Raw genomic sequence first — 12,242 nt, forward strand, 5'->3', positions numbered from 1 at the left:
CAACCACTATATTTGGCAATCTTGTTGGAAGTCTCAACTGACAGGCCAAAAGCTTATTGGTCATAGAAACAAAACAACCGTTTCACAGACATTGGTATTCAACTGCTTGCCCCTGTGCTGTACAGTCATCTGTGAATAAGGAAAAGATTTTGGTCTCTACGACTGCAAATCTAGCACTTCATTCACTTATGTACAGTATTCATGAATGTTCCAAATGACTTTCAGTATTAGTTTATCAGTTCGATGCAAGAAGGTGATATATTGAGTGTTATTGACAGGACATCTTCTGATATTTGCATTTCCTTAATCATCAATATAAGATAAGAGAAATGTCTAACAGGAGAAGGTATAGTGTAAATACAAGGTGCCATTTTCTAATTTGCAAACTCATTGCAATAATTGAGCCAATGCCCGGAGAGCAGGGCAGGGTTTAATGTTATTTTTTTGTAAAGTTCAGACATCTTGGGAAAAAGACAGAAAATCTGCACCGAGTTTCATTTGAGCCGTATAAAATACTTTTCGAATATATCAAGTGGTATAGTTCTTGGAAGGAAATAAATTAAATAGGTTTAGATGTTAAAGGTTAGGAATGAGTGTTCTTCAGCAGTCTTAGAGTATAATGTGCATAATATTCCCACCTTTGTCTGCTACTTGAGATAGGGCTGCTTTGTAGTTCTTTCACTGCTTAGATTGTGAAGATGACAGTGATCTTTTTTGTTCTGGTGTTATACATACTGCTGCCACAAAAGGTCTCTATAGTAGGTTTAAGTCCTAAGAAAAGAATAAACTTACTTCTCAACTGATAGTTTCAACTTCAAGAGAGATGCCCTGAGGTGTCCTGGAAACTCTTTCGGAATGCATTCCCTGATGATAGGGGAAAGAAAATTGAGAACTAGGCTTCAGCATAATCTTCATCAAAAGCATTTGCATGAGAATCAATCAAGATTTAGTGAAATTGTTGAAAAAAATGGTGTTGTATTCTACAGGGCAGTTCCTCAGATGGTGTAAATCTTTAACTACATTGATTTCAGTAGCGCTACACTGCTTTACACCAGCTGAGGATCTGGCCTGCTATTTCTGTTCTGGGAATGGGCTATTCACATCACGGAGATAGGTGACCCCTTTCTGTGATATTCACACATATTCAAGTTCACCTGAGTTAATGAAAGGAGGGTCTGCAAAACAGATAGGCTCTCAGCCAAAATATATAGTTTGACTGTATTTTCCTCTGTAATCTATTACAAATCCTGCAGGTATTCAGCATTTTACAAACAAGATTGTTTCTGTTAGTGTTCCTCTTTACCTTAAGGTACGTGGCTCATTTCCTCCAGGAATTTTCTTAGCAGTTTCTTTAACAACTTCAAAGTCTCCCTGTACTTACTTATTCGGTGTTTAATTGTGTGCTGTTATTGATCTATTTACTGTTTAAGACAAGATAATTCTTCAGATAAATCTTCAACAATCAATAGTAATTGATCAAATAAATCTTTGGTTAATATCTCTGCCTACTTCATATTTGTGCTTTGCTCAAGCTGTTCAGTGTTAGAGATCCCTGGACAATAAAGCCAGTATTTTCTGAAGGTCTGAGCACCCACTGTCAGAGTCAGATTTTCAAAATAGCCCAGCAGCATATTCATTACTAAGCATTTTTGAAAATCTGGCCTTAACTGTGGGTACTGAGCAATTGAAAATTTGACCTCCTGGATACATACCCTTCTATTTTGGATGTAGTGGGTGACAGTTGGCATAGGAGAGAAAGCATCTCATATCTAGGATATGTATTTAGTTGTTTAATAAACTAATGTTTTCTCCTACATATGTACACACTATGCTAAAGTATGTATGTCCATATCACTATGTTAGGGATCAGCAACCTTTGGCACACAGCCCACCAGGGTAAGCCCCCTGTCGGGCCGGGCTGGGCCGGTTAGTTTACCAGCCACGTCCGCAGGTTCGGCCAATCGCAGCTCCCACTGTCCGCGGTTTGCCGCTCCAGGCCAATGGGGGCTGAGGGAAGCAGCGTGGGCCGAGGGATGTGCTGGCCGCCGCTTCCCGCAGACCCCATTGACCTAGAACAGTGAACCGCAGCCAGTGGGAGCTGTGAACGGCTGAACCTGCGGACGTGGCAGGTAAACATACCGGCCTGGCCTGCCAAGGGGCTTACCCTGGCGGGTCGTGGGCCAAAGGTTGCCGATCCCTGCACTATGTACAAACATCCTTATCCCTATAACGTTACTTATTTCTATAAACTTGGGTCATATCACTTAAAACAAAAGATTAGGGTTTTTCAGGCTGTATACTAACCTTCTATATTTGATATTCTATGAAAATTCTAGACATAAATTCTTGTTAATCTGTGGATGCTGCTGAAAAAGTGAGCCAAAGACAAAAATGGAAAAATATTTGGACTTAATGTGATTTGACCATTAAGATTCTATAGTGTGCTGTGACGTACTCACGTGTCAGACAGCGGTAGGTGAAAGTACACTACAGAACTTTCACTGTGCTGTAGCAGGGTCCACAGGGAGAGTTAGCGCAGAGCAAGCTGGTGTGCTGTTCATTCACACCCTGCCTTGCCATACACTAACTCACCATGTAGGCATGCCCTAGCTTGTTGTAGGCAGCAATGTTGAGGACTCAGTAAGTGGCACTCTTTCCTCTGAGTACAGATTGAACCAATGCTCCATCTCGGTGTAAGAGTGCTATTGTAGGTGCCACCTTTCTTAGGAAACTTAGGTCCTCGCTACTTCACGTCCTTAAAGACCCTACACATTTTTTTAACAGTAATGTTGTAGTCATCACTGTCCTGTCCATATTTGTCTTTTGATAGTTTTCTGCCTATCTAAATTCCCCTTTGTTATTTCAATTGAATGTATTCTTCTTCTTGCTTTTATAGGGTGAATAGTGTTGCTGGCTGCTGTTAACCCATCCTACAACCCATCCTAGAAGATGCTGTGGTTCAGTGATGGGTGAAGTAGAGCTTGTGTACCTATATATGTTTCTGTAGTAATATATAAGCCTTTTGAAAGCCTTCTAAATGAAAGTTGCAATGAAAATGAGAGATCTGAACATATATTGCTAAGGTATTATCCATTGGCTGTTGAAATATTGGTTTTGCATGCAGAAAGACATGCTAAATTAATAGACATAATTCATATAATAGAGTGTCTATATAATACATCAAAATGCTAGTAATTAAAGCAGCACAGTTAGATTCACTACTGGACACTCCAGTATTTGAGAAAGGGGTGTGATGGCTTGGATCACAGAAACCCCCTTGGGGACTGCCACCTAATGTGCTGAGACTACCTCTGAGCCTGTTTTCCCTGCCAGCTTGGGACTTCAGTGCCCTGCCTGGTTGTGCCAGACATGCTAGCCTGCTACAAACACACACCCAGGTCTGAACCACATCCAGCAAAAGCTGCAGGCTTAACTGAAAACAGCTTAAGAACTGTTCCTGTCTCCAGCACCCAGATACCCAACTCCCAATGGGGTCCAAACCCCAAATAAATCCCTTTTACCTTGTATAAAGCTTACACAGAGTAAACTCATATATTGTTTGCCCTCTATAACACTGATAGAGAGGTATGCACAGCTGTTTGCCTCTCCCCCCACCACCCCGGTATCAATACATACTCTGGGTTAATTAATAAGCAAAAAGTGATTTTATTAAATACAAAAAGTAGGATTTAAGTGGTTCCAAGTAATAACAGACAGAACAAAGTGAATTACCAAGCAAAATAAAATAAAACATGAAAGTCTAAGCCTAATACAGTAAGAAAGTGATTACAGGTGAAATTCTCACCCTCAGAGATGTTCCAATAAGCTTCTTTTACACACTAGGCTCCAGCAATTACTCACACCCCCGTAGTTACTGTCCTTTGTTCCAGTTTCTTTCAGGTATCCTTTGGGGGTGGAGAGGCTACCTCTTGAGCCAGCTGAAGACAAAATGGAGGGGTTTCCAGGGGCTTAAATAGACTTTCTCTTGTGGATGGAAACCCCTTCTCCTCTCCTGTGAAGAATCCAGCTCCAAGATGGAGTTTTGGAGTCACATGGGCAAGTCACATGTCCACGAATGGACTCAGAACTTTACCGGCCAATGCCACATTCCCAGGAAAGCTCAGATGTGGATTGGTGTCTCTCAAAATTCATTGTTAGCTTAAGTGTTTCTTGATTGGGAACTTACTGAGAATAGTCTTTTCTCAAGAAGCTGACCAACTGCTTCACTGAGGCTACTTAAAATCAAACAAGTACATATCCAATATTCATAACTTCGAATACAAAAATTATATAGGCATGTAAATAGGATGAATATATCCAGTAGATCATAACCTTTGCAGAGATATGTTACATGGCATAGCTAGCATAAAATATATTCCAGTCATGTCATATTTACACTCATAAGCATATTTCTATAAACCATTATGGGGTGCATCAATGGGGTGGATGGTACATTTCAAGTTAGTTAAACAAGTGTAATGAGCAGACAATATTTGGGATTGTGGGTGTCATGAGCAAACACTTTTTTGGAGTAAAATCTGTGTTAATGGATGTATAGCTTGGGAGAGAAGAAAAGGAAGGGTGGGGGCAAGGCATCAAAAACTTAATCATGAACTTCCAAATATGCTATTTCTTGCAATCTTGCATGAAATTTTAAGTACCAAAACCTTATATATGTGTGTTCTGATAGTGGGAACACTGGGAAACTGAGAAATGCACTGATGTACATAGTGCCAGATTTGAAAAGAATGTACTCTAGCTGTAGAATTGATCTATTTGGAGGGTCTGGCAATACCTTTACCTTCATACGCCATATCATGGAGACCACCAAGTGGCCTAAAGGTGCTGGATTAACTGTGTTTAGATGCTATAGGTGATTGGTGCCTTAGAAAAAACATATGACACAGCAGATACTCTAAAAAGCAGATTAATTATTTTGTCAGTATTATGGTGGAGGGCTATAAGGTTTTCAAGTTGCAGTGGGGGAGGTTTAGATTGGATATTAGGAAAAACGTTTTCACTAAGAGGGTGGTGAAACACTGGAATGCGTTACCTAGGGAGGTGGTAGAATCTCCTTCCTTAGAGGTTTTTAAGGTCAGGCTTGACAAAGCCCTGGCTGGGATGATTTAACTGGGAATTGGTCCTGCTTTGAGCAGGGGGTTGGACTAGATGACCTTCTGGGGTCCCTTCCAACCCTGATATTCTATGATTCTATGATTCTATGACATGGCTTTGAAGGGAATAATACCCTCTATTTGTGCAGGGTGATTATGGTTCCTGGATCAGGCATTTCTCCATTTATATTCTCAGAATATGCTGAAGCCTTTGTTTTGTGGGTCAGCTGTTACTTAACTCAGTCCCACTGCAATTCCCTGTACTCAGAGACATTCATAGCAAAGAGGTTCATCTCAACACTGCCCACAAGAACACAATGCATTTCTGTTTAGTGCTCAGTGTGTGCACTGACTCTCACTGTCTTAACAGGCATGCACATCATGCAGAAACATACATACTTTACAAATTGCAATATCATACCAAGGGCATCATTCCTCAATCCCTAAATCTGGGAAATTTACATCAAAACATTTTTCAAATTAAAATAGGAGTCTCGCTGTTTTTGTCTATCTTGGGCCAAGTTGTGGTCCAGCTAGCATGACATCTCCTTACATACCTTTGCCAACTACCTGCATTAGAAGTAGCAATGTGGGAGAGGAAACAGACTCCACACAACCCCTGTGTCCATATAGGTGGGCTGGAGGGAGGAGTGAGAATCGGTCATGCCAGGGAATGTAGGTTGTAGCATAAACCTGGTGCAGTTTACTCCCTCCCTGGAGAATTGTTTGGGTGCATGTGTGATTAGGGAGTAGAACCAGTAGGGAGATCAGCTCTTACAATCTACCTTCCAGGTTGCTCCTGGGGCAATGGAACAACAGACTGCCTCTTACTTTGGGCTCATGGCAAAGTCAGTTGAGCCCTTTCTGACCAGTTCTATAGAACAACAGGGGTCAACCAATCAAACTGAAAGGAACACATTTAAATTTGCTAACAGGTAGCTTTCTATACAATACAAATTCCCCTGCAGAAGTCACGGCCACAAGAGACTCAGGCCAAGAGTTTAATAGTATTCAAAAGGGGTTAGTGATTTATACAATCCACAATTACTTTAAAAAGGATAGCACATAAAGCATATACACCCATAAGCCAACATTAACTGGTATGTCTTAGGAAGAAATTCCCCCTATTCTATTACAGGCTTTCTATCACTTTCCTATGAAGTATCTAGGTTGCAAATAAGAAAACTGACTAGCTGGACAGTTGATCTGATCCAATATGGCAGTTCCTATCCTTTGTTCCTTAACCATCTCACATTATTTTGTTCCTTTTTAAAAAATGATCCAGCAGTGTCTCAACAAACTCTCAGCAGTATAAAAGGCTCCCAGTGGTTGGTGCCACATAGTTCCCAATGCTCTTGATATTAAGATGCTATTTTACAGTTATATAAAAAACACATTCTTTAAACAATAAAGAGAGAATCATCTTCTTTCCCTCTCTTTCATTTTATTGTTTTATTATTCATTGATTCCTCAAGCCCCCAAAGTTTGGGCCTGGAAGGCACATCTTAGTATGGCATGGGCCACAATTCCTAGGCCCCAGCTTTAACCATTAGGTTCCATCTCTACAATTTTGCAACAGTGGTTGCTACTCCATGAACTCCCTTAGGTCTGTGCAGATGCTAAGAATGCTGTGTAGCGACACAGAAGGGTTGCAAAGAACAAAATAATGTAATTGTACCTACTGGAGTGCTCTACTACTTGGCATAATTTCTAGAAAAGAAACAATGTTTGATGTTTTTGTAAGTTAAACATACCTGCAGGGACAGTCAGGGTGAAGACATCAATTTCACTCCTGCTTATTGACCTTTTAGGGAAAGCTTGTACTGTATCTCTCAACCAGGAGGTTACTCAGGTGGTAAGCACTGAATGTGCTGATATCAGCGAGATACTGTTTTCTATCCATCATTTACTGTAAATATGACTCTGCTAAAAGTAAAGCCAACCCAGGAAGAATAGAAGGACTATACTGCTGTGCTTTTGAAAAACTTCACTTTCAAAGGTTAAAACAATTAACCGTGCTACACGCTGGAGTGTAGCTCTTGATCTCTGCCACTCTGCTGGATCTCAGATTCACAGACACTAAACAGAGCTTTATTTTCTCCACATGAGATTAAGAATGCACTCCTATTTTAACTGACAAACTCTCCATTGTCCACAAATACAAATGTAAGTATAGTGATTTCTATGGTAGGATAAAAGTTCTGCAGACTGTCATGGGTGAAGGTGAGGCAATGTTCAAATGTACAATTCAGCAACCAGAGTGAGCAAAGAGTCCATCTACTATTTGTAAATGGGCATTACACTTGCAAAAGCCGCTGTTGTATTCTAGCAAAAGTTGCATACTTACATGTTTCCTTCAACTTTTGAGCACATCATAAGCATGTTGTCCCCAAATAATCAATGTGTCGCATGACCTTCCACTTCCATTGTTCCATTAAAATAAATGGGTTTGTCTTAAACAGTATCATGCTGGGTAGGGCATGCCTGAAGCTCATAAAATCTACAGGTAAGACTGTTGTTTCATCATCTGGTTTATCTTCATGCCAGTGCAGGACTGTTCTGTATTGAACATTTTTTTTTAATGTTTTGTCCAATCTAGATTTCAATATGTTGAGCCAGAGGGCTTCAACCACTGTGCTTCAGAGATCAATCTGCATCTCAATCCATTTCACTGACAGAATTTTTTCCCAATAGCTAGTCAAAATTTCTCTTTTCTTAATTTCATCCAATTACTGCCAGTCATATCCTTTTTATTATGCCTAGTAATTGCTCTCCCTGGTGTTTACATCCTTCAAACGTTTGTAGGCTATCACTTACACCTTAGTTGTTACTTAGAAAAGTTATACGTATTGAGCTCTTGTTCTTTCCTCCTAAATCAATCCATCCAGTCCCTCTCTTCTCTGAGCGTCTTCTAGCTTAATAATGTCTTCCTGGTGAAGAGATGCCCAGAGATGCACATAATATTCCAGAATCTCTTCTTCCCTGACGTTCTTTCCTAACTCCCTGTGATCACTGCTCTGTCACACATAACTTTCCTTTTTTGCAACCATATCTTATTTCAAAGTTTTTCTTTGATGGTGAATGCTAGTACTTCCTAAGTCTCTTACTGTTCATCAGGTTTCTCCATGGAATACTTTTGTTTTAGATTATTTCTCCTACCCCCCGCCCCCAATCACACACACATTAGCTTCTATTATTTTAAATGTAATCTCATTTTGAAATTTTCTGCCAGTGCTTCTAATTTATTTAATATACTTTGGATTATTTCTTTCCTCACTCGTGCTTGCAACTTCTCTCAATTTAGTTAGCATAATCTGTGAATTTAATTACTGTCAGGGGTCAGCAATGTGTCCGTGGCAAAAATGTTGAGGTCTGTGGTAATTTTTAAAAAAATTGAATGACATAGCCCCCCCACCAATGTCCATCACTAAGTATGGTAATTTTGTCAAGTGTCTGTCATGCAACATTGTGGTGCTGACCCCTAATTACTATGTTGTTTACTTCTCTTTCTAAGTGAATAATGAAGGTGCTAATAAAGCTAGTGGGAAGAATTTCAACAAAACAGTTCTTCTTAAGAATTTATCAGTTCATCACAGTTGAACCTAGGCTTCCAGTTTCTGCTGTTCTGGGATAGCCAGCCAAGCAAACTGTCCCAAGGACCCAAGGAAGGCTTCATGAATCCATGGCCCTGGGACAATGAGCCAGGCTGACTGTCTCTGAGTCTGTGAGCCCCAGGCTTCCAGGTTTTGTATCCCCAGGGCACTCAACAAGGTAGACTGTCCCAGATTTGTGAACCCCAGGGCTTTCCCTTTTGTGGAGAATTTCAAAATGTAGGGGTTTTGTTCCTAATTAGAATGAAACCAAATTTCAAAATATCTAAATCCTTGGCAAAATTGAATTACCTTTCTCTGCACAGCTCTAGATGTCAATAACACAAAACAAAACACAGATCCCAAGAGTACTTTGCTAGTAGACTCCCCTAGACCAACCTATACCCACTCTATTCAGGTGTAAGGGAGTGTAATTTACATGCTGAGCAGCCAGAAGAATGTGCAACTTAAAGTTGCGTGAGGCTACTCTTGCATACCTTCTTCCAGCTCCTTGACATGTAAGCCATGCTACCTTAGAAGCCGTTATACATGGATAGAGTAGGAGTGAGTAGGTTTAAGAGAATCTGGATGTAACGAAGTCTGAGTTTGTGTAAGGAAGTCTAATATACACAACCTTACACATCACCTCTGAAATGGTATATTGCAATGAAATAGATAAAATAGGATTATTAGTATTAACTTTTATTTGACAAGAGGATATGGTTTTCTTTATTTACTCTTTTATTATATCATCAACAAACTGCAGAGCATATTGGAAATGAGACACATCTTTTTAACAGCCAGAGTAATCCACTGGAGGAATTACCCAGTGAAGTTCTTGGTACTGTATTATACAGATCATCAGACTAAATGATCATAGTGGTTCATTCTATCTCTAAAATCTATGAATCTCAACTATTTTCAAGTTTCAGAGTAGCAGCCATGTTAGTCTGTATTCGCAAAAAGAAAAGGAGTACTTGTGGCACCTTAGAAACTAACAAATTTATTTGAGCATAAGCTGTAGCTCACGAAAGCTTATGCTCAAATAAATTGTTAGTCTCTAAGGTGCCACAAGTCCTCCTTTTCTTTTTGCGAACTATTTTTACGTGGCTTTTAATATAACTTAACATTTCAACTGAATAGATTTTTATGGCAAGGTTTCAGGTCTGTACAGTTTCCCTACTTTTGTTTATATGAATGTCTACAGATTTTTAAGTGCTTGACAAGTGCACTTTGGTAAATAATTCATATTTTATGCATACATAAAAAGCAATCATGAATTTAATGACATTATTGATTGATGGCCTTGACAAGTAATCCATGCAGGAACGATATTACTTATGGAGAAAAATCTGACAGTTTGTTTGCTATACTTTTAAAATGAGAAAATGTGAATGCCTTCACCACTTATTTTATTTGCATTAAAAAAAAGTACTGCTAGAAATAAACCAGGTATCAACTGTCCGTTACCTATGCTTATTTCTGTTACTCACACGCTAAAAGGCATAGTTTCTGGGGATGATGTTTGTTGTTTAAGGCTACACAATTGTATTGAGTGGTTCATATGGACCCAATCTGGCAACTGAGACCCAAAGGCGTAATCCCATCAGGCCAGATTCTGATTTTAGTTACACCAAGGTAATTCCAGAATGACTCCATTGCTTTCATTGGCATTGTTCCATACTTACTTCAATGTAAAGAGATAAGAATATGGTCCGTTGTCTTGAATGGGACTATTTGTGTAAGGACTGTCCATATGAGAAACTGTTGATGAATCAGGCCTCCTTGGTCCTGGGTATTGTCTCATATTTTCCTGAAAAGCCCCATGCATATTCTGACATGCTGGGCCAGATTCACACCTGGTGTAAATTGGCATAGCTTCATTAACTTCAATAGAACTATACCAATTTACACCAGGTGAAGATGTGGCCCTATAAAAATTACAAGCATAAACATCATTCTTGCATCTCTTTGACTAGAAAGAACTTGAGGGACGATAAAGAACATCTTGAGAAATATTGCACATATGCAGATCAGGAGCACTACCGGAGAGCAAATAAATAACTTGAACGCTTTTCTGAGTTACATCTCTGAAACCCTGGGCCAAGTTCTCAGAAAGATGAGTGCAGCTCCATTAGCTGGAAGAGAATGTTCTCCATTTACACCAACATTGATTTGATTTGTCCTATATTAATAGAAAAGCAAACTTGCTAAGAGGCTTGATTGCATTATGTGCTTGTTTAAAAAAAATCTTTAACAAAAAAAAAGCCGCCTCTTTTTCAGGCTGCTGGCTCATAACCCCAAGTGCATTATTATTACCTTACATAATATAATGTGATGTGACATTTATGATTTGTACCGAACCTGACATGTCACAGGATAATATATAGGTATTAATGGGGGAAATTCAGAATGACAGTTGCTTGACTATAGCTCTGTTTTCAAGATTATTTTTAATAACCTGTGTAAAAAGAGAGTAGCCTGGTAACTACATGATAGCTATAAAAGAAATGTGATATATGTATGAATGAAAGCACCCAGGTTAACTCTGTGTTAGCAAGTAGCTTGCGCAGACAGCACCTAAAACAATGTATTTTCATACAACGATAGTAATGTAGGCATGGGGAAGGGAGGCTCAAGAGGTCAGCAATCTATTCCCCCCCCCATGCTGAGGCAGCGTTAAGTATACCTAGAGCATCCCTGACAGGTGTTTGTCCAACCTGGTCTTAAAAACCTTCAGGTAACCTACACTCTACTGCTGTTATATTGTTCCATACATAAAGAGCAGCCATGTACTTTTAAATTAAGAAAACAACACCACAAGAAAGAAAAAAAGAAATGTCTTGCTACAAGAACGTGCACTGGCCTGCTCCAGAATAGAAAAATTACCCATTGCTGACAACAGCAGGTCAGTAATTGGTGTAGCACATGGTTTAATTTCAAGTGTAGATCAGGACAATCCTGTGATTAGCACAATTTCAGAAGAGCTTAGTGTTGTTATTATTTATTTATTTATGATTACTCCAACATACATTGGGATGGGTTTGTGTCTGCTTATTTTCTTTTGAGCTCCTTGAGGGGCTAGGGCCCTAGGGGTTTTATGAAGTATTTTTAGATGAAAATAGAGTATTTTTATAAGTTAAGATTACAAATATACTTTTTTTAATATGTTACTTTATATCATTCATGTTCATAAAAGACCAATTCAAATTCTTAGATTTGCAGCCTCCTCAGTTGAACAAATCTTTCAAGGCTGGATTCTCTAAGTGTCTTTCATCTTTCCTCTCTGCATGTCTCTTTTTGTTCCAGCCAACCTACCCCTGACCCATCAACAGCAGAGAAAGAGAGAGAGAAAAGTTGTGCCCTATTGCTTCCTGGGCTTGTACACAACTTGAATGTTAGGGTAGCACTGTAGCTCTGACCCCAGCATCAAGCCTTCTCCGAAGAAGGATAACAGCGCATGTGGAATGCACGTGCTACTGCTCCTGAATTTTGAACACCATTTGAGAGGTTCCTGCTGGGCGAATTCTGCGCCCCT

This window comes from Lepidochelys kempii, chromosome 1 (assembly GCF_965140285.1).
Source record: "Lepidochelys kempii isolate rLepKem1 chromosome 1, rLepKem1.hap1, whole genome shotgun sequence".
Classification (NCBI taxonomy): Eukaryota; Metazoa; Chordata; order Testudines; family Cheloniidae; genus Lepidochelys; species Lepidochelys kempii.